Here is a 24,065-nt window from a genome sequence, read left to right on the forward strand (position 1 = left end):
ACACCCCTGCCTGTGGTCTTGTTCCTTGGAGTTTCCTGTGGAGTCAGCAGAAATGACTTCTAATCCAATCCAAGGCCACCTTGCTCTTAGTCAAGGGCCTTTTGAAAGAGTTATGTCAAAGTATGTGTCATGAGCCTTGTAGGGTAAACTGATAAATAAATAAATATATATATATGTGTGTGTGTGTATATATATATATGTATATATATATATGGTTTTTTTAAACCAAGTTTTTGCTCTTCATTAGGTGGCTTTTCTATAATATAAAGATGGAAATGGGATGAAGATGTTCACTGAAAATTAGGGTAACGTTCAGATGCCATAAAAATGTGCTCTGATACTTGGACAAAGGCAGCCCCTTTTGTGTGACTTTTTGTCTCTGATCATTTGCTTTCTTAAGCCATCATAATCATAGGATTCCTATATTACACTTACTTATGGTTTATAAAGTATTTTCATGCTTACTTTTTCTAATACGACACTGTGAAATAGAATGAATATTCTATTCTCCTTTGACAAATGGGGAAACTGAGATGTCACAAATTTATTTAATTTAATATCACGTAGACTCTAAAGGCTGAGCTGATCATAAAACTCTGTTATTCAGGCTCTAAAATTATTGCTCTTTTGACTCCAAAACACCAGTTTTATGCTGTGCCTTCCAAAGTATTATGGTGCCTTTTTCTCTGCTCTTTTTTTCTTCTTCTACTCTCCTCTCCTTCTCTCTATTTCTTTTCTTTCTGTCTCTTCCTTTTTTTCTCACTACATTCTCCATCCCCCTTTCTTTGTCTTTCCTTTCCTTTCAATCCTATGAGGGACAGGAATCTGGCAGCCAAGGCAACAAAGAACCGCTTCCATGGAAAAAGAGTAAGGAAAAGTAACATGGGCTTTTATATATTAACGGTTCTTGCAAACAATAACCAATGTCCAACGTTATTTTCGTCTGCCCCTGCCCATTTTTGGGTGAGTCCAAAACAAAGCCAACTAGAAACATCCGTGTATAAAGCATAACAAAAATAACATGTGTCACGTATGTGACACAGATGATACAAGAGTGACTTTATTGCTGGTGCTTTTATAACTACAGTCTAAGAAGGATAACTGGGAAGTGGGAGATGGAACAAAAAAGTCATCTTAAGCACAGTATTTCCATTCCTCTTTTCTAGACTGAGGTAATACTGCCTTTTTGTTTCTGCCTCTTTAAAACATTTGTTGAGATTTCTATTTAAAACTCTTTTCGGAAATAACTGGAGCATGCACTTACTTGAGTAACATGCAGAACATTCAGTCCCCAACTCTCCAGAGTTCCAGAATGGCTCCTTTTGGAGTTTACAACTCATCCACCCATCTGTGCATTTGGTCCCCAGAGACCAGTGCAAAGCTAACAAAGATGAAAGTCTTTGGGAGTCTGTGCTTTTGAACATTAAACCACTGGATCTGGAGTCAGAAAAAATTCTGCAGTCCAGATTTAAGATCTCCCTTTAGTATTTTGTGACTTTGGTTAAAAAAAAAAAAAAAAAAAAGCCTCTTAATTTCTCTGCAATTTCCTTACCTGCAAAATGAAAAGACTGGACTAGGACAGAATCCTATGATTTTAAGATATTGTAGGAATAGCTTGTGTTTCCAATGCCCTGAAATGCTGAAAAAAATGCAGAAGGCCACTTGGGTAGATGGAAATCACTTTCCGGTTTATTTTTCATTGATCTTTACAATAACATTATAATAGAACAGATGTTTTTAAGGATTAATGAGTGATAGATATAAATTGCCATAATAATATTGCTTTACTGTTTTCATCCTGGTTCATTAACTGTCATTAGAGCTACCATGTGACTTGTATTTTGCATGTGGTGTGATGTAATCATCTAGTAGTTGTATTCCTTCCCCCACCAAAGGATCCCCAAGCCTACCATTTGAATCAATGGAGGTGTGAAATTCATTTCCAGATCATCTCTTTAGGAGATCACAAGGTCATTGGTTCTCATCAAGAATATGGATGAGGAAAACAAGATACTAGAATAGAGCAAGAAAAAGAGAAGCCAATTCCCACCGCTCCCTGAAGTTTAAATAGTTCCCCTGTGGTTTCAACCTCAGTTCTGTTCTGCTTTTAATTTAAAACCATTCTCTACCAGGCAACTGATTTTTGCTAGTCTCTTGGGTGATTTTCTAAGACAGATTTCACTGTATTCTACCCTTGTGTGTGCACTTAGCTCCCATTAGCAGTAATGGGTGTTATGCATGTATAGCTCCCATTAACAATAATGGAAATTATGCATGTGCATCCAGAGGAAAGGATGCTCCCCAATGTTGGAATTTTTTCAGAAGGAAAAGTACTCCTTATGCAGCATTTGGCTTTTGTTTTAGGCTCTTTATTGTAGTGACGATTTGTGCTGCAGACAATGAACATGGTGTGAAAGACTGCCAGCTTCCCGGTGTGCAATCTGTTCAGTATTTTTTAAAAATCTTGGCTTATAATTTTTTGCATGACTAAAACAACAGTCAGGCAATAGTCAGACAAAACTTGTTAAAGCGGTAAAATAGATCCAGATCAATTAATAAAGGGTCATGAATGGGGGCTAAATAAGTCCCCTACAGCTAGGAATTCTGGTAGGTAATGTCCCCTGTTTCAAGATAACCAACAGTATATTTGTACAGATGGAAAAATTAATTCTTTAAAAATAACCGAGTGCTATTTATGCAGACCATAATAACATTCCTCCAGATGAATGTGTCTTAACCCGAAGAGACAATTTCTATCATAACACGTTGATAAAAAATGGTAGGCCAAAGGTGATATTATAAGGGGTTGTGAATCATTGGCATATTAATTTAGAGCAAATCATGCAAAAAAAGAATCTTTAATATGAAGTCAAGAATATGATTCATCTTCCTTTTTATGAGTGGTAGAATACGTTTAATACTTGAAATGTTTTTGGGTTGTCAAAGTGAGGGTCTAAGTAATTTATCTCTTCTGAGAGTGCCTTTTGCTGAATATCCAGTATTATTGTTCATTTGTAAGATAAACTAGTCTGTGTCTAGTCTTGGACACCCCCTAGCACTGCTCGGTGATGAATAAAGTCAGACTCTGTGCAAGGGTTGGGTTCTGATAGTAAGAGTGAGGCACATAAAAAGCCCTGGAGTGTTTAAGAGCACAAGCTTTGGGGAGAGATCCACCTGCATTTAAATGCTGACCCTGTCACCTGGGAATTTATTTTACTTCTCTGAGCCCAAGTTACCTCATATGTAAACTGAGAATCATAATTCTCATCTTGTAGTTGTGAGGATTAAACAAGATCTAAAATTGCATTACCAGAACTATTATTAACAATTATTAATCTATTTAGGGAAATAAAATTTGACAGTGCTAGATGTCAAAACGTTTCTCTAGCCATATCATGTGGATCAGCATCAAATTATCTAAAATCTGTTGTGTAATTTAAATACAATCTTTTTTTATTATTTAACAATAAACATGCCTATCATAACCTGTACTTCTATTCTGAGGGGAAGAATAAACATAACAATATTCTCAGGAAAAGAACCCCAAATACACGGGTTGACATCTACTTTATTTTTCATTCTAACCAGACTTAAATCATTATAAACTTTAAATTTTTTGAAAACATATAGCTACACAATTTTTCTGAAAATGATGAGAACTCATCATTTTTTCTTGTATTTTTTCTTGTTTCCTTAGCATTATGATATTGAATGTGCAAAAATTTATAAGCAATGAACTTCTTTGCAAAGTTTGTACATACATTCTAACTGTTGCTGTCTTGATAATGCAACACCATGTAAAAATATAGAGTTTACCCATTAATTTTGTTGATTAGCTAGTCACTTAGAATATTGCTTTGTAAGGGCAGACTATCCCCGTGTGATTAGGGCATACCTAATCAATCTTCCTACACCTTGATTCTTCATCTGCAAAATGAAAAGAGTAGTGTTAACTTCATCAGGTCGTTTTCAGAGTAAATAATTTAACTTATAACATATGTGGTGTTGACAAGTTGATTCTCCGAGGAAGGTCTTGAGAATGGAGAGAGAAGCCTTAAGAAGGAACCACAGTTGTAGGCTGTAGAAAGCCAACACCACGGCAGAGGTACTTTGCTCCTGAGGAAACACTGGGGTGGGAAACGTAAGTGATGATGAGAATGAGGAGGATTCTATGAGGCGATAAACGATGTATATTTTGCTGATTGCTCAGATTTTCCCAGGAACAGTGATATGGATTAGCTTTGTGTCCCCATCAAAATCTCATCTGCAATTGTAATTCCCACATTTCAAGGGAGGGACCTGGTGGGAGGCGATTGGATCATGGAGGTGGCTTCCCCTGTGCTGTTCTCATGATAGTGAGGCAGTGCTCGTGAGGTCTGATGGTTTAGTTCCCACTCACTGTCTCTCTCCTGCCACTGTGAAGACGGTACTTGCTTCCCCTTCACCTTCTGCCATGATTGTAAGTTTTCCGAGGCCTCCCCAGCCATGCAGAACTGTGAGTCAATTAAACCTCCTTTTTAAAATAAATGACGCAGTCTCAGGTAGTATCTTTATAGCAATGTGAGAAAGGAGTAATACAGACAAGCATAGGCAGCTGTAATTAGTACATGCCTTGGTTCTTTTCAGAGAGATTTGCCGTGATGCTAAAAGGTGAAGCTTATTTCCAAAAGATCTCCTCTGCTTTGTCCTAGGATAGATGTTGAATTCCAATTTTATCATGGCCAATGACTACATTAAACAATTCCCCCTTTAATGGCTGATTTTTGGAAAGATTAATTTTTTAAAAACAGAAAAATTGCATTGATTAGTGATTGGGGTCCTCATTTTTATGACATGTGTATCTGTTAATCAGGATTTGTGATTATGTCTAGTTTCCACAGAGTTGATAAAATCTGTCTTAATTTTTTTTTAAATGAATTATCTGGAGTTTTCTTTTACTAAATATTTAATTTAGATTTTATTATTTATTTTTGAAACACTGAACATAGCTTGTGGACCCCTTAAGGATCTGTGAACTTGAACTTGCTACTATTGCTTATATATCACTGTGTATAAAATCTGTGCATGCTGATTTGTTCAGGTTCAAATAGAGTCCTTGGGTAACTGGTAATTAGTACCCCAAACACTCTCCATCCTCTTATTACTTTTTTTTTATTTCATAGCACTTATTACCACCTACACCTATACATTTTGCTTTTGTTCCTTGTCTGTCACCTTGAGGGCAATGTCTTTGTCTATTGTTCTTACTGCTGTGTCTCTGGGACCTAGATTATTGTCTGTCATACAGTAGGTCCTCAATACCTGCTTGTTGAATGAAGTAGTTGATAATTGCTTCTTTTCAATAGCTACATTCTCCTGTATCAATGCAATGGGGGAAATAGGAGGTTTCTGTGTGGTTCTATCTGCAAGATAGGCAACATGGTACTGTGTACCAACTCCAACTCTTCGGCCAAAGATGTAGGTGTGAGCCCAACCTTTTCCATGAGCTATTTTGGCATGTCAGTTAATCTCTCTGAGCCTTGGATTTTGGATCTGTGTGAAGGGGATAATAATACTACCCTCACAGGGTTGCAGTAAAGATGAAACATGATAATATATATCCTATCGTTTCGTGGACTGCAAATCTTAGCTGTTACTAGCATATGGCATCACTGGAAAAAAATGAGACATTTGGGACATCGTCCAAATAGTTGTGCTCTGCCTCTAAAAGCTATATGAGCTTGGGGCAAATCTCTTAACTTTTCTAGGTCTCAATTTCTGCACCTGGAAGAGAGTTGTTATTAATGATCTCAAATGTGCATCCAGCTAAGAAAATCCATGTCACTAAAGACTACATTTTTCTTTTCCCAATCTTTCCTGTGGTTAGGGATTATATAGGTGTGCCTGCAATTTCTATGAAAATGCCATAAAAGAGATTTAATGTCAGGTGTTTGCTTCATTTTCTTATCACCATTAGGCATTGTCCTACTTAGCGTGACAAATTCACTGCCTAACGGTGCTCATGTTTTCAGTATCTTTTACTACAGCCGCCCAGGGTAGCTACAAGGAGCACCTTTTCCCACATAATTACTACTGTTGACGTGAGACAGCACATTTGACAGAGGCGGCTTGCTGTGTTGGCAGGAAGGGTGCCGAGTTATACTGGAATCTGGCCTTTCACATTCACATTATTCTGCCTTTGGAAGAAGGTACCCTCCACCCCGCACTAAATGTGAGGAAGAAAACTGCTTTGCCTGTACAGAACACTCTATTTACAGAGACTCTCTGGGGGGGATTATGATAGCCATGGGCTGGATTTATGGGTGAGCTGTGCTTACCAGGTTACATCTTACAATGCAGGCTGATGAAATCCACTGTTCATGTTAACCGTCTGTGCTCTCTACACGGAGTGCAGCCCGTGCCTTCCCCTAGGAATCAGGAACCGAGGGCCTGGGAAGCTTGTGCTTTGCATTGAGGAGCTTGATAGCATGCAGTGGGATGGTGTTCTTAGGAAGGGAAACTTCCTTCAGGGCAACTTTTTTTCCCCCACATAGCAGATGTGGAATTCCTCTGTACCTGTTTAAAATTCTAGTTGGGGTTGTTAAACAGCGATTATACATGAAGCTATTGGGAACTAGGGTGAAGGTTGACAGAACAGTGTCTGGGTGGGCAGCTACACATTGGATTTTGGTGTGATAGGCAGAGTGACAGAGACTGCAACGATCAACTGGTCTTCAAGTACCTTATATTTCAGTTTAACAAACTGTTTTAAGGCTTGCCATAATCTCATTCCAATTTGTAGGTCTACTCTTTCCCACTTTTCCCCAGAACATGTACCTAATTTCAATCAGGCAAACCTTACAGTTTGTAATAAGTCACATTCAAGTTCACCTGGTGTTACTTTGCTCATGTTATGCCTTTGGTCTACAGAAATTCATCGAATTCTACTACTTCTTTTAAGGTACAGATCAAATGCTGCCTGTATCATTTGACCACAAAAGCTATATAAATGTTTCCTTTCTCTGAACTATTACTATATTTTATGCTCACTTGTCAGATTTAACTCCCTCATAAATTATATAGCCCTTGATGTCAGAACAAAGGTATATACTTTTTCCAATTTCTCATGATCCTATGTGAATGTTGGAAATCTAGTCAGTTCACACAATTTTGTTTTATGGTTGCAAAATTCCAAATGATTTTTAACATCTTTCTGCCGTATTAAAATGACAGTAGTTTTGATCTGCAATACTGTGTCTTTTATTTTGAATTCTTCTTTTTCAGTTCGTAAAGAGCCATGCAGAGTCTAGCGCAGGCTCTGGCATATACACCTGCTCAAGAAATGTTAGTTTTATCAACACCACCTTCACTGGCTTTGTTTCCTGTGGCAGGTTGCTATGTCAACACAGAACATGTTTTATGCTTACTTCCTCCAAAACATAGTTGCCACCACATCCTTCTCCAAGGTCTTCAGAAGGAAGGGCAACCATAATTCGTTTATTTTTATTTTTATTTTATTTATTTTTGGAGACAGAGTCTCGCTCTGTCACCCAGACTGGAGTGCAGTGGCGCAATCTCAGCTCACTACAAGCTCTACCTCCTGGGTTCACACCATTCTCCTGCCTCTGCCTCCCGAGTAGCTGGAACTACAGGCGCCCGCCATCGTGCCCGGCTAATTTTTTGTATTTTTAGTAGAGACGGGGTTTCACCGTGTTAGCCATGATGTTCTCGATCTCCTGACCTCATGATCCACCCGCCTCGGCCTCCCAAAGTGCTGGAATTACAGGCATGAGCCACCGCGACCGGCCCATAATTCATTTTCTTTCAGTCACCGTCTTTCTTTCCCCCTCCCACGGTGATAATTCTTTCTGCTAGTCAGTATTATTTCCAGCATCTTCTAAATTTATTTTTCCCTTTAACCAATGTGCCAACTACTTTCCCCTAGAAATCTTCCATAATTAATGGACTGTTTATGCATAACCGTAATATTATAAATGCCTTAAGAAAACTATTATGAGTGATAATATAGTTGTGCATTTTTTGTGCATTTCTTTCCAAAATGGTGGCAAGATCTTTCAATTGGGTTTCATATATATAGAATGCATTCAAAGTCATTTGCTTATTTGCTTAGATTTTCCTAATGCTTCCGTCGCCCAGGTGGGGGTGCAGTGGCGCGATCTTGGCTCACTGCAAGCTCCGCCTCCCGGGTTCACACCATTCTCCTCCCTCAGCCTCCTGGGAGCTGGAACTACAGGCGCCCACCAAGATGCCCAGCTAATTTTTTTGTATTTTTAGTAGAGACGGGATTTCACCGTGTTAGCCAGGATGGTCTCGATCTCCTGACCTCGTGATCCTCCCGCCTCCACCTCCCAAAGTGCTGGGATTACAGGTGTGAGGCACCGCTCCCGGCCCCTAATTATTCTTAATTAATTTTAGATGTAAATAGAATGAGACATTTTTCTGTTTTTTTAAAAAAATTTAGCACAAAAGTGCAGCATGCAACAGCTGTTTGAAAAGAACCCAAAAGGAAGAATTATAGCATTATGAACTAAAAGATTATGTTTCTTATTAATTTGTTTTCGTTTTTGAAACTAGCTTGAATTTCTTCTAAAAGTTGATATTTTTGAGAAAAGGACACACGCTGTCTTAAAAAGTGTTGTATTGTGGAATTCGATCCATTTGAGTTTCTGGCTCAGCCATTCCCTAATCAGATGATTTTAGACAATTTATTAAACTTCCCTGAGCCTCACTTTTCTTGTATGTAGAATGAGTATAGAATAGTTGCACCTACCTTTAAGATTTTTGGGTTTATTAAATTAAATAGTGTTTGTAGGAGACAACACAATGCTTGCCATATAGTAAACACTTGTTGCAACTCTGGAGTGATTGTTTCAGCCAAGAGCAAACTTTCCTTATTTTATAGCATACCAACAGTTTCCCAGGCACCTAACTTAGCCTGACATTATTTGTAGCTTTGAATTCACTGGAGTCCTGCCAGCTATGGCCCTTAGGGAGTTGCAGAGCTGAGGCTCCATTAATTGAATTGTTTGCCAGTGCCTTAAGGGCTCCCTATGAAAACTGGAGAGAAATGTGGGAGGTTTAGCCATAAACAAAATGTATAAAGGAGAAAATTAATTCATGGTTGTCTATTGCCTTAGCATTTACTTTTTCTATCTCATTGTTTACAACTGTCATGTGCCTGGGTATGTGTGACAGCAGCTGTAATGGGATCTGGCATTAATTCAGTTCACAGACATAAGTTTCAAGCATAATATGGTAACAGGCGGCCATGGTGATAAATAAGAAGGGGCAGTTCAAGCAGAGTCAGAGAGCTCTAACATGGAGTACTTTTTACTCACATGTTTATTCATTCATTTATTCATTTTTACTCATCAAATATTTATTAAGGAACTTCTATGTTCCAGGCACTGGTCTAGGTGTCTGGGATATATAAGCAAACAGAGGCAGAATTTCCTGCGGCAGAAGCTTAAAGTCTAGAAGAACAGAACAAAACAGAGTAAATATACAATCAAGTAGAACAGATACACAATCAAATATAGCAAATATACAACAAACAGAACAGATAATACAATGATAGGAGAAGTATAGAAAGATAGAATAGTATAGAGAGGAACCTACCTGATATATGAGTGATGGAAGGTCTCCTTAAAGGAGTGTTATTTAAGCTGAATAGGCAATAGCAAGAGGGAAGTGTATCTTGTTTCATGGAGAGGAAAATAAGTACGAAAAAGCACAGGGGCTTGAGTGAGCACGCTAAGAATGAGGGCCCGCAAGGCAAGCTAACATTTTGTCACGCCTTAAAAAGGATATTTTAAAAACTATTTATTCAATATTTATTTCTTAGCGCCAGGGAGAAATTGATTTTTCTATTAAGAAAAATTATATGCAAAACACATTCACCTAGTAATTCACTTCACTGGGTCAAAGCAGAGTCAATTTTGTGGAATTATTTAGCAAAACGTTCCCCATTTTCTTCTCTTTCTTCAGTTTGTGTGTGTTTTGAGCCAGAGAACTTCTTGGGAGGTGTACTAAAAATGCAAAATTTAGATAATAAAATAAATGACTCATTCCTGATAAATAGCACTATGCCACATATTATTTGGGTTTAGAAATTTAGCTTGCTGCCAACTTTCAGCTGTTACTCAAAATATGTTTTGCAGAAATACTTAAGAAATCAATTTGTGTAGGGGATGGGAGGATATTTTTATTTACATTTGATAATGCTGACTCCTTTTCCAGAAGCAACACCAGTGTACATTTTGCATTAAATGAGGACTTGGGCCAGGCATGGTGGCTCATGGCTGTAATTCTCCCAGCACTTTGGGAAGCCGAGATGGGCAGATCACGAGGTCAAGAGTTCAAGACCGGCCTGGCCAACATGATGAAACCACGTCTCTACTAAAAATACAAAACTTAGCTGGGCATGGTGGTGGGCGCCTGCAATCCCAGCTACTCGGGAGGCTGATGCGAGAGCTTGAACCTGGGAGGCAGAGGTTGCAGTGAGCCAAAATCGTGCCATTTCACTCCAACCTGGGTGACAGGCAAGATTCCGTCTCAAAAACAAACAAACAAACAAACAACAACAACAAAAACCGAGGAGCTGGAGAGCCAAATTAGCAAGGCTGGTATTTCTAATGTGCTCCAATAAGGTGAGCACCCCAGCTGGTGCAGCACCTAATCAGGTCCTTAAATAAAATGACTGGAGCATAAAGTATAAAGGAAGAGTATGTGAGACAAGACCGAAAAGGTGAATGGGGGCCAGGAACAATGACTCATACCTGAGTAGTCTCAGCTACTGCAGCAGGCTGACATGAGAGGATCATGAGAGCCCAGGAGTTCCAGGCTGCAGTGAGCCACGATCACCCCACTGCATTACAGCCTGGGTGACAGAATGAGACACTGTCTGAAACAACAACAACAACAACAAACTGAATGGAGTTTAGTTATGAAGGACCTTGTATGATATATGAGGAGTTTTCAGTTTATCTATTAAAAAATGTGAGACCATGGAAGAGTTTCAAGCAAGAGAATGACAACGCAAAATTTTTGGTCTAGAAAGATCTTTCTTGCCTCAGTGTGGACCAAAGCCTCGGAGAATGACTTCGAAAAGGAAAACACATTAATGGAATGTTGAAATGATTAAGGTGAGAAATGATAGTAGTTTGAATTAGGGGAAACATCAGTAAGGACGGAAAAAAAGTAGAGTTTAGGGAGTGTTGACACACTCCCTAATACCAGAAATATTAGGATAGGCATTATCAGGTGAACCTGTTGTCAGATAACGAAGCTCCACCCCCTAGACTGGAGTTCAAGGGCAGGACCACTCTAGTCCACAGTCACAAGCCATGAATGGTAACAGTGAGATGAAGCTTAAATATCCAAGATGTGAGGAATTATAGACCTCCAGGTAATTAAAATGGGGATCCTGGGGATGGAACTGACATGCCAAGTAGAGACCTTTTTAAGTAAAAGACTATGAGAACAGGAGTGTGGGGGTGGGGGTGATAGTGAATGCTACAGTTCAGCGAAGATGTGGAACTGTGAGGGTCCTGTCTGAGGGCTTTCATGACATACTCTTGGATCAACAGCTAGTTGGAAAGAATGTAAGAGACTAGAATGCTAATAGCTGGTAATGACATAATGTTTTACATATTCAGTTTTTGACTTCCTCCGCACAGCAGCCAGAATTGTTAAATAGAAACCTGATCATGTATTCCTCTGCTTAAGACATTTGGGGGTTAGGGGTTGGATCAAGACCAAAACCTTCCTTATGGTTTACATAGCCCTGAGTATTCTAGCTCCTGGGTCACCTTTTGACCTCATCTTAAGGCATTCTCCTCTATCCCTAGGCTTCAGCCATCTGAGTCTTCTTCAATGTTTTAGTTTGTTTTGTTTTAAAATTTTTAAATAATATTCTGCTTATTCCAAGACCTCCAGACATGCTGTTTTCTCTGCTTTAAAACTCTCTTCTCTTCCTTTCCATGTAATTCTAGATTTTAGCTTTAATGCTGCTTTCTCAGGACAGTTCCCCTGTTATATATTCTCATACTCACTTTCACTTCTTTTTCATGACACTTATAATTAATTAATCATTTCAGAAATAAGTACTCACATGTCTCTCTTCATGAACAAACTATAAACTTCAAGAGAGGGAGAACCATGTATGCTTATTTGCTGTGGTATATCTTATACCTAGCACAGTGCCTGACATGTGTATATATTTAATAGATGTTTGTTAAATGAGCAGTTGAATCCATGGATTATTTTTATGTACACTGTAGGTATGCCTTAATCCAAAGCATCAGTTTTCTAGTGGTGGCATCAAAGTCACCTCATAACAGAGAAACAAGGATCTTTGAATGGAAACGAGCCTTTCTAGTATCCTTTAAGTTATATTACTTAGGCAGTTACCTACTTTATTTAAGCAGAATGTTATCTTTGTTGGGCAAAAACCTAGTAGACAGAAAGAACAGAAATATACCTAAGCTAGTATGTTGAAGGATGTAATCAGAGGGTAGGAGAGCTAGGCTAGACCACCTAGTTTGAAGGAATGAGATCCATAAATACAGATCTTCCTAAGCAGAAGGCAGGTATTTGAAAGATAGTTTTTTTAAAATATTAATTGAAAGTATGAGTTGTTAATTTTTCTTCTTGAATTTTCTACCTCCTCTGTCCTTCATTCGAACACATAACAAGTTCCCTACTTCCTTACCAGATGAAAGGTTGTTGGCAGGATTTTCTGGCTTCTGTTTGCCCACTGAGGATAATAGAATTTGAAGAGAGAGGAAATTGGTATCCCTGTGTGAAAGCAAGAAAGACAGAAGGTTTCAAAGGAGAAAAAGAGCTTTCTCCAGGTTGGGGGTAAGGGACAGGTCTGCCTGTCCTTGAACAGAAGGGACTTTTACTTCTTCCCTGGAAGCACTCAAAAGTGTGGCAGGACATCAAGGGGCATATTTACATAGTGAACTAGGTAGCTTAGATGCCAAGCTTGGGTTCTCAGCCTTGTTCAAGATCCTCTTGAAGCACAAATCATGGCATGGAAATGGCACACCAGTGAATCTGATGATATCACATGGCTGCAGCAAAATTCAGGTTTTGCCAATGTGGACAGATACTGCTAGTGATCAATGTCCTAATGCTTAGATATGGAGTAAAACGCAGAACCGTAGCACAAACCTGAAGGTGGGAGAAAGCCTAGAAATAACTGAGGTTGAATTTCTAAGTTGATGGGACTAGCTACTCAGAATTGAAATTAAATGATTTATAGACAATAATGAAATGTAATTTTGCTTAAGATTTATACCTGCTACATTAAGCAAGCAAACAATAACAAAAAAGTTATATTAGTCTTCTCTTTATAAGAGTATAGCTTATTTTTACTTAACAATTTTCAAAATTTTAAGTTGAGTTAAATTTGCAAAATATTTCCAGGAATTTAGCACTGAACCATCTGCACTGAATCAACTGATCTCATCAATAATAGATAGCTCTTAATAGTACCTTAATGATAAGAGTAATAAAACCAAATTCATGGCGAAGTGCAGTAGTGTGTGCTTGTAGCCCCAGGTACTTGGGAGGCTGAGGCAGGAGGATTACTTGATACTAAAAGTTCAAGTGCAACCTGGACAACACATTAAGAACCGCCCTCTTACACACACACACACACATGCATGCACATGGGCACACACACGCCCTAATTCTAATTCACCATGCTGAACATGTCTATGGGGGCTACCTTTTTTATCGGGATGAAAAAAGAATTACACTGAGCACAAGTCTTCCAACAAAGAGTGGATCTATTATTAGTTAAGAGTGACTATGTCAATGAAGCACAAAGGTATGTCCTCCAAGGCAGTCAGATATATGTTCTCTGCTATAGGAATGTGCAAAGGCAATATGCCTAATGTTAAGAGCAAGCTCATGACAGGCTGGCAATATCAACTTATCTTTGCTTGGTGGAGAACTGATGGCAAACAAATGAAATCTGGAAATCAGTATGTTGATTACTTATTTATTTGGCTTGATATTGAAATAAGCTTTTTCTATGTAATCAATTTTACTTGTGAATTCTTTTATTCCATTTTTAAAATTCTATTTTTTCAACAAATATTTATCGAAGGCTCATTATATAAGCTAGACATTTAGTTAGGTGCTGTGGGAGACATAGAAATAAATGAGCTACAGATTAAACACTCAAAGCATTTTTAACATCTGGAAAAATGATAACCCATGTACAAAAATGACTGTAACACAAGGCAAGTAGTAAGTTTGTAAAAGACAGGATAGAATGATACTTCTTCCTTTCCCTTTCCTTTCCTTTTCTCTCATCCTATCTCCCTTTCCTTTCTCTTCTTTCCTCTTCTCTTCTATTTCATTTTCTTTTCATCAACACTGGTAAATACGATGTATAAAACTGTCCTGAAAAAGTAGAAAATACCAGGTTGGCAATTTCAGCCTCAGCTATCAACACTGGGTGTGTACACTGACAGTAGAATTTAGGGAGTGGCAAAGAGAGTAGGTTCTGTCAATTTATATGGAATAATGTTTCCCAAGACAACCAGATGTGATTTTTTTTTGCAAGTAAAAAGCCACACAGAAAGGCTGAGATGAGGCAAAATGAAGAAAGCAGGACCATTGGTATGTTGAAGGCAGCTCACATTATAAGAGATGCTTGTTGATTAATTAGGAATTTTGAAGCCAGTTGTAAAACTGTTGGTAGCTTGCAGTCAGCCTAATGGGAGTATTTACACCAAAGAAATAGGTAACTACAATAAATCATCATTGTTTTAAAAACAGAAAGCTGTCTTACCAGTTCAACAATGGAAATAACACCACCAAGAGTTTTTCACCTTCTGATTTTCTTTTTATAAACAGAAAGCTCTTCCACGAGTTCACCAATGGAAATAACATCAAGAGTTTTTCATCTTCTTAGTGGGCAAAGGTATGGATATTCGGTGTGTGAGCTTCAAGAGTATCTAAGGGAGGTGATAACGTGGTTGAGAATATACCAGAGACTACAGACTGTCTGTGCATCCCACAGGAACAGGAAGCTCGTGCAGGTGAAAAGACTGGAGGAGGAGGTATGCTCAGGATACCCAGGAAGCCCACCTCCCACTTCTTTGGTCATCAGAAGTAAGACAAAGGACAATTAAATGAGTGGTTAGTAGTTGTTTAGAGAAAGAGAATTTTCACTTCATATGCTAGTCATTGATAATATTTGCCATTTTGGTTGCTGTTAAGTAAGTTTCTTCCTGCAGGCCTGTGAGAAGGCATAGTACATGAAAGTGGCAGTGCTTTCAACCTGATTATTATTATATGGTATGGACTTTTATTATATAACAAGCAACACTTACATTTTGTTATTCACTTAGTTTTTACTATACACTTGTACATATGCAGACACAGTAATAAACATCTAAGTGGTACAAATAGGTACAAAACCAAAAATAAAAGTCTCTGCCTTCTAACTTCAATAAGATGTTTCAGTCTCATCCTGCATTCTACTGCCTTTAATATGCAATCAGCCACACTTCCCAAGGGGCTTTAGTCCCTTTTGTTAAAAAATAGTAATAAAGATCAAATCTAGGGGATAGAAGTAGAGATTTTAGAATTTTATGTGAGAATTGGGGATGCAGCATGCTTATGAAGCCACCTGAGTTACAGGGCAGAATATTACTTTTCTTTTTAAATAACAGGTAACAATTCTATATCGTTATTTTCAATTTAACCAAGTTTTTATTTTAGCACTGAGAGTTTTTAATCTAATTTCTCCTTCCTCTGGTAGATTTGATGTTATTTATTGTCATACCAAATAGCATTTTTTCTCCTATATTTGGAAGTTTTTTTTTTTTTTTTTTTTTTTTTTTTTTTTGAGACAGACTTTTGCTCTTGTTGCCCAGGCTAGAGTGCAATGGCATGATCTCGGCTCACCACAACCTCCGCCTCCCGGGATCAAGCGATTCTCTTGCCTCAGCCTTCTGAGTAGCTGGGATTATAGGCATACGCCACCACGCCCGGCTAATTTTGCATTCTTAGTAGAGACGTGGTTTCTCCATGTTGGTCAGGCTGCTCTCAAACTCCCGACCTCAGGTGATCTGCCTGTCTCGGGCTCCTAAAGTGCTGGGAGTAAGTCTTTTCTTACTCTGTTTTTGTCCCTTGCCTCAAGTACCCTAGAAGTGACTACCTACACAACTCCCCTTATCAGCATTTTAGAGGAAAAACCGTCTGAAAAGTAAAATAAATTATATCTTTTCCCACAGAATTATAAAGAATATACAGGCAAAAGACACCTAATATTTCATATGGAATGATAAATAATTTGAAGAAAAAAAGGACAAATCTTTGAGATTTAGCCTAAAACTATTTTTTAACTTTGAATTTCCATGGGCATTTGTCAACATTTATCTTTTATTTCCAATAACATTGGTATTAAATTACAGTGAATATATACAAATATTTATTAGCTCAATATTATTTTATTAGTCCAATTTTTCAATTAGAGAGTCAGATAATACTCTAAATAATGATCAAAAATCATCAGAATATTTTGTTACCCCCAGATTCAGGTAGAAGAAATTTCTGTATATTGTCCCATTCCACAAGACTCAACTCACAGTAGATTATAGCATATTGGAATATAACATATTTCATATTAAATATTATATTTAATCTACATTTAGATATTCTGAAATCTCCCTACTAATAGTTATAGAATTTTTTTGTTTATTCCTAATGCTTTTCATGGTCACATAAGCCAAAATGAGAAAATTCATCAAGTTTTACCAATAGAAAGTTTCACCTTCTATGCAAACACATATATTTGCCTAGATCAAGGCATCATATGCCTACACTTCCAAAGTTAATTTGTATTACCTGCATGATCCCTCTAAAATAAAATCCCAATTATTTTATTCTTATAATTTGGTAAATTGAGCCTCAGAAGCTCCATTCATTTAGAATATGCATTTTCCAAAATCTTGACAGGCTGCCCAGGCAAGATTTGTTGAAATCTTGACAGGCTGATTTTGACAATAATAAAAAAATGTGTTCTTAAAATTCTGTGTTGAATTTTAAGGACCTCTCTATCAAAGGGATAATAACTTAAATGCCTCAGATTATCTGTTGGAGACCCTATAAAACAATAATCTCTTTTTTTAATGCATCCAATTAACATCAGAATCCATTTAGGGAACATGCTTCTCTTTGAGGGTCTTGTGAGGCCCTACACCCAGTTTATTCAAATGTCACTATTACAAAAGACTGCTGCCTCACCTTCAGTCTTCTGGGGCAAGGCCTGGCTGCAGACTCAGGACAGCTTGCTTTATTCTGTTGTACCAGTTCTCCCTGTTCCCCCTGCTTGTTCCTTTCCCACATTCTTGATGCTCGAGTTCCTAATATTTTATGAACTTTGATCCAGTTTTTTAACTCCTTTATGTGTTCTCCCTCTGTTCAATATTATCCATTTAACAACCCTTCCTATTCCATCTAAGTAGAAAAATGTTTATACAGAGAGTATCTGAAAAGTTGATATCTATAAGTTTATTTCCAGAATGATACATGATTCCTAATGATATGGAATTGTAATGTTGTCAACATAATTTACCCAAAGAGGATAATTTATTATCCCAGGCATAATTTTGTTTAGAGGAGATGACTCTTGGATTGGGCCCACCTGAGTTTAGGAAAAGACTGGCAATGCACTTGTTTTCTCTACATCTACTAATCTTGGAGAAATAAGTTTCCTTTATCTTTTTATTCATTTTTGTAGATGATTTAGATCTCAATGTGAGGCTGCCATTTCTTAATAAGAAAGGAATGGATGTTTATCCCTTCAGTAGAAAGTGAAAGAATGTCTATGGCAGAGGTTGGGCAAACTATAACCAGTGGTCCAATTTCTACCTTCAGCCTGTTTTTGTGTGGCCTGTGAGCTAAAGATTTTCTTAAAATATATTTTAAAGAATTGTAAACACACACACACACACACACACACACACACACACAAAACAGGGACTGTATTTGACCTGTGAAGTACAAAATATTTAATATCTGGCCTTTTATAGAAAATGTTTGCAGGCCCCTGTCTTAATATAGCTATCATAAAATGATCATTTAAAATATTTTCTGTATGACAGGTACATGGGATTTTGTATATGTCAGCTCATTGAAATCTTATAAGAATCTTAAGTGTATTAAGAGTTGAAGTATTCTCCTCATTTTGGAGATGATAAAACTGAGATGTGAGAGGTTAATATCACATACTTTCTAAATGCCAGAGAGAAGATTTACACTAAGACAGTTAGGAACTAGAGCTGGTACTTACAACTACTATATTATACTGCATCTGAATGTGACCTGATATTTGTTTGTTTGAGTCTATCCCACTCCTGATACTAATCTGCAAGCAGTCCAAACAGAATAGTGATGAGATTGGCAGGACACTGCTCATACACAAAGCAAAGAATATACAAGATTCTTTAAGTATATAAAGGGAACCATGACTGTGCACAAGCTGGCTATATACTGCAGCAAACACAGCAACACTACCAGTTGGATGAGTAAGACCCTCTTGCTCTCAAATTCTCATGAAGTTCCCTGACTTCTAGTAACACTACTTGATCACAGTAATCACTCTTCAGGGTACTATCCTTGATAGTCTCAGAAGATTCATACCTTGTTGGTCCCTCATGACTTCTCTCTCTAGAGATTTGTGCTATGTGCCTGACTGCTTCACATTTGACATTACTGTACTTGGTAACACTCTTAAAGTATTTATCAGTACTATGAAAAGACTGAGGGGATTACATGTAAATTCTAGGCCCGCCACCCTATTGGCAGATTGGGGCCGCCAGGCCTACTGAAGGATATTCCTGGAATAGCCAGATTGCTGTGCTTTCTTCCCTCAGTATTGGTCTCTGTGCCTATCAATTCCATCAGAGGTTTTGGTCTGTTACGAAAAGAGTTCCTGTCTCTGTTGTAATTTTCTCTTGCATATGCCCTGAGTTCTGGATTCTTCCATTATTCCTTTATTAATTTGATTTTACTTCTCTTGGTTTTGCAGTTGTCTGTTAACCTCTTTAACCTGTCATTGTACTCTATGTCTTTATAAGTTTATCCATAATACAGTTTTATAGTGTTATTTCAAGGACACTTTTGGAAGGCAAAGAGAGATAAACATATGTACCAGCTCTAACATTCTGAAGTAGAAGCTACCAAACATTATGTGACAAGAAAATGCATTTGGGTATATACACTGATAGGTTTCCTATCACTTCATGCTTTATTGCATTTCTTTTCCCATGTTTTTGAAGCTTTCTCATCAACTGTGGAATGATGGAAATAAAAGAATCCAAGAAGTAATTCTTGATTTTAAATTAAAAAAACCATGGTTCAGGTGTATAACAGAAATCATTTGGACATATATATATATATATTTACCAAGACTAGAGAGGATTCCATGCAATGGGAAAGGGGATCAAAGAGGATGTTTGTGGACAGGAGTGATATTCCCATCAAGTGATCACCAAGCTCTGTCTGTCCAAAACCAGAATCCTCTGAGTCTATTTCCTGGGATATACAGGGAACTGAGATTATATGTAGACATCATCCAGTGTCTAGTCAAATGAATGCCACACATTGGCTGTATTGAGTAGCTGTTAGGAGTTCTGTTTGTTCCCATCTGCAAAGATCATCCATTGACAGCAGTCAACAAGTGCTTGCTGATCTTCCAGTGTTTGAAGCCTTGATATTTCATTTGGCCATTAAATGATTCATCCAGAGTGGATATACTCAGGTTCATGGCCTGAGGTAGTTTTAAGCTCCAAAAGTATTTTTAAGCTCTCTTTGTAAACCAAGAGAGGAAATGATGGAGGAGCAATGATTAATCAGAGGCTTCCAGGTGATAGTGGAAACGTAACTACCAAATTTTAGAAGAGTTTTAATTAAATTTATGAAGGCCTGGACAGGTATAGGAGAAACAAGGGTCGTGTTGTACTCCATGACTAGTAGCAGCAGGGCTTTACCATCCTGAAACCTCAAAGGTCAAGGGAAGAGATTGGTTCCCAGAGAGGGTACCTGTATGAATAGGGCTGACTGACAAGAGCTGTGTCTTCAGCATCCTGACCTCATTCTTCTCTCACTCTCAGACTCTCCTACAGTTGCCTCTCACTAGGATTGCTGTCAAAACTTGTACTAGTTCATATGTTTATTTCAGAAAAGAGTCATCGTACAACTACAAAATAAATTCTTCCGCATGAAATTTGATCTTAGAACAGTCCTTCTCAAACTGTGGTAAGAGAACAGTTGTTGTTAAATTTCAAATTTCCTGAGAAATGATACTTTCATAAAATAGAATAAAAGTTAACTCGAAAATAAAATAAAGAAGCATGCAAAATGCAAGCCTCAATTAATTTTCTAATATTTAATTATTCAATTCATAGACATAAAATTACTCTGCCAAAATGTCACAAAACTTCTGTACTTATATATTTGGAAACAAGCAAGCCACAGACTGGCACTGTCTTGCATATCACCTCTTTTTCGACACTAATCCAGACCACTCAATAATGGTGCCACATGTGATATATATCTGAAAATATTAAACAAAATAAAACAAAACAACAAAATGGGGACAGAAGTAGCTTCACCAAAAGATAATTATGGATTTTTTGGAAACTATTAAAAAATGACAGACTCTCTTGGTTTAATATGGCATAAATTAGCATGTTCCAGACTGGTGGAATATTGATCCCTACAGGTGCTCCATGACTTAAGAATTGCAAGGTCAAACACCACTGGGAAATATCCCCAGTATTCACAGTACACATTTGCATATTAAAGATTCTGAGCCATCTAGTAGTTAATAAACATTTTTTTTAAATCTAGCATTTCTCAAGTGTATTTGACTAATCCATTTTTTTCATGTAATACTTATTAACATCTTTTGTAACATTATGAAATGCTGATATACATGTATTTCTGCCTAATGAGGTAAACTAAATGATTCCTCTTGACAGCATTCCTAATTTCAGGACTCTATGAAACATTCAGAATTGGACCTGTCATTCAATAAAGCCAATTTAAAAAACTGCCTTGGCTAAACTTTCAGTTTCAAAGTTTTTATTCTATGCTTTGCTGATGCTCTATATTAGAGAGTAAGGAACTGTGTCAAAGAGTCATTCTTAATGAAGCAATTTTCTAATTTTACGTTATCTTTTGCTTTTCATATTTACCTATGGTATTCTGGAAACTTGTGATTTAGAGGAAAACTTAGCATACATTACTAAATACTTGGCTGCTGCAGTGCCTCATATATGTCAAGTTCTAAAAATTTACAATTTTATAAATATCTGTGAACAACAGTATTGTAGCATTAATAGGGAAGAATAATTCATTTTGATTTCACTGGGCATGTATCAACACATGACTTAACTATGAAAAATAATTGTATTTAGCTCAAGTGGGAATTGAGGATAATGGTTTTGGCTCTTCTGACCCTTGTGACAATATTATAAATGAAATACACAATCAATGGAGGAAAAATCAGAGGCTACTTGGCCCAAATTCTGCTAGTTATTTATTATTTAATATCTGAATTTTTTGAGGGCAGAGAGCTAATTTGAAATCCTTCAATGTGTCTCTCTCTTAGTCCATTTTGTGCTCCAATAACAGAATACCTGAGACTATATAATTTATAAATAACAGAAATGTATTTATTACACTTCTGGAGGATGGGGAGTCCAAGATCAAGGTTCCAGCAGGTTTGGTGTCTGAAAAAGCCCTGGTTTTCACTTACAAGATGATGTATTGAACACTGCATCCTCTGGAGGGGAAGAACAGTGTTCCTCACATGGCAGAAAAGCAGAAAAGCAAAGAGAGACAATCTACTCCAAAAAAAAACCCCTTTTAAATTATTTATTTGAGATGGGTCTCACTCTGTCAACCAGACTGGAGTGCAGTGGTATAATCATAGCTCACTATAGTCTCACACTCCCATGTTCAAGGGGTCCTCCTGCCTCAGCCTTTCAAGTAGCTGGGACTACAGGCATATACCACCAATACTAGATAATGTTTTTAAATTAAAACATTTATTTTTAGGGACAAAATCTCTCTGTGTTACTCAGGCTGGTTCTGAACTCCTAGCCTCAAGTGAACCCCCTGCCTCAGTCTCCCCAGTAGTTGGAATTATAGACACAAAACACTGCACCCAGTTCAAAGCCCTTTGTGAAAGGTATTCAACCCACTCATAAGTGCAGAATTCTCATGACCTAATCATCTCTTAAATATCATTACCCTGGCAATTAAATTTTGATATGTTTTGGAGGGGACAAACATTTAAAAAATAGCAGTATCCTTTGCTATCTATAGTCTAAACAAGAAGTTCTCTCTTTAGTATTTTTCATTTTGTTTTCTAAATATTAAATTTCTCCCTTGTTCAGGAAAGTCATTTAAGAGGAACAAAAATCTATCACTTCACTGATACTTAAGAAATACATCTAATGCATCAGGCATCTGCAAACATGAAGAGAATGGATTTTCTTTTTTTCCTATTACCGTGGGAAGCAATAGTAAGTTAACTTACCTACCAAAGTTCACAATATGTGAAATATCTAAGGATATGTGAAACTTTTAGACCAAAAGCGTGCAGGATTACATGGCAATGATGAGACCAGTTCTATGACACATGAATGGTAACATTTTATAGGGAGAAATGATAACTCTTAAAGGGTAAGACAGTGTAATGGTTAAAAGAAGTAGTATAATGGCGAATGTTTAACAATTAGCCTGGGGGGTGGAGGTGGAAGGCACTTGGTAGAATGCTTGCTAATTTCCAGGGTATAAGTACTTTCATCATGATCACTTTCAAGTTATAACCATGATGTCACCCAACACACAGTTTGGAAAAGATGTGCCCACCATTACATACTTTTTCCACCATACAGACAAAATAGACACAGATGAACTCAAAAGCATTAATAATAGTATAGTAAAGTTAGATACTTAGGCAGTAATGTGTTTCGAATATTTATTGTAAGCTGATATAATTTAACTTTTGCCAGTGGCTTTTGCTATGGTTTGAATGTACACTCTAAAATCTGTGCTGAAAATTAATCCCCAGTGTGGCAGTATTGAGAAGCAGGGCCATTAATCCATTAACCCATTGATCCATTAATGGGTTATCATGAGAGTGGAACTGGTGGCTTTTTAAGAAGAGGAAGAGAGACCTGAGCTGGTACATTACCACGCTCAGCACCCTCACCATGTGGTATTTCGCACTGTCTCTGGACTCTACACAGTCCCTACTGCAATAAGGCTCTCACCAGATGTGGCCCCTTCTCCTTGGACTTCTCAGCCTCTTTAACTATTAAGAGATAATAAAAAAATTACCCAGTTTCAGTTACTCTGTTATAAGCATCAGAAAACAGTCTAATACAGCTATGTTTGACAATCAACTGAAAAAATACTTCGAAAATTTAGTAATTGGCTCTTGTAAGCTGATACAAGTTGTCTCCCACACATCACTGGGTAAGAATGTAAGGTTTAAAGTTAGATCTGAATTTGATTCCTTGTTCTGCCACTTAAAACTGTTGCCCATGTGAAGTTTATATTTATTCTCTACGCCTTCATTTTTTGGATGAATGATAAGGGTAAAAATTATATCTATTTTGAATAGTTGTTATGAAGATTAAATAAGATTGATAGCCTCCACTTTCCCCAGGGAGCAAGGGCTCCATGGCTAAAATTTCATAAGGTCCCTGTTAGAATCGTGATTACAAAGCATCTTTTTTTTTTTTAAACTAAAGGAGAAGCTATCAAGAGGAATATGCTCTGTTCTACATAATGATGTAATTTGCATAATTTAAGGGAGAACAGGCAGGTTTCTTTAAAGGGTTCAGACTGTACTATCATTGAAATTGTTTTAGCTCATTCTCACATTGCTATGAAGAAATACCCAAGACTGGATAATGTATAAAGAAAAGAGGTTTAATTGACTTACGTTTCACTTGGCTGGAGGGGCCTCAGAAAACTTAGAGTCACGGCAGAAGGTACCTCTTCATAGGGTGGCAAAA

The 24,065-nt window shown here is 37.4% G+C and overlaps 1 long non-coding RNA gene across 1 annotated transcript; it reads left to right on the top strand.

Annotated features, from left to right (window-relative positions):
* The first annotated feature begins 249 nt into the window (after positions 1-249).
* LOC112608064 lies at positions 250-15,471 on the top strand. Its single transcript, XR_003115934.1, has 2 exons — positions 250-305; positions 14,875-15,471. It is a non-coding gene; the product is annotated as an uncharacterized LOC112608064 (long non-coding RNA).
* Positions 15,472-24,065: the final 8,594 nt, after the last annotated feature.

This window comes from Theropithecus gelada, chromosome 1, assembly GCF_003255815.1.
Source record: "Theropithecus gelada isolate Dixy chromosome 1, Tgel_1.0, whole genome shotgun sequence".
NCBI classification, from domain to species: domain Eukaryota; kingdom Metazoa; phylum Chordata; class Mammalia; order Primates; family Cercopithecidae; genus Theropithecus; species Theropithecus gelada.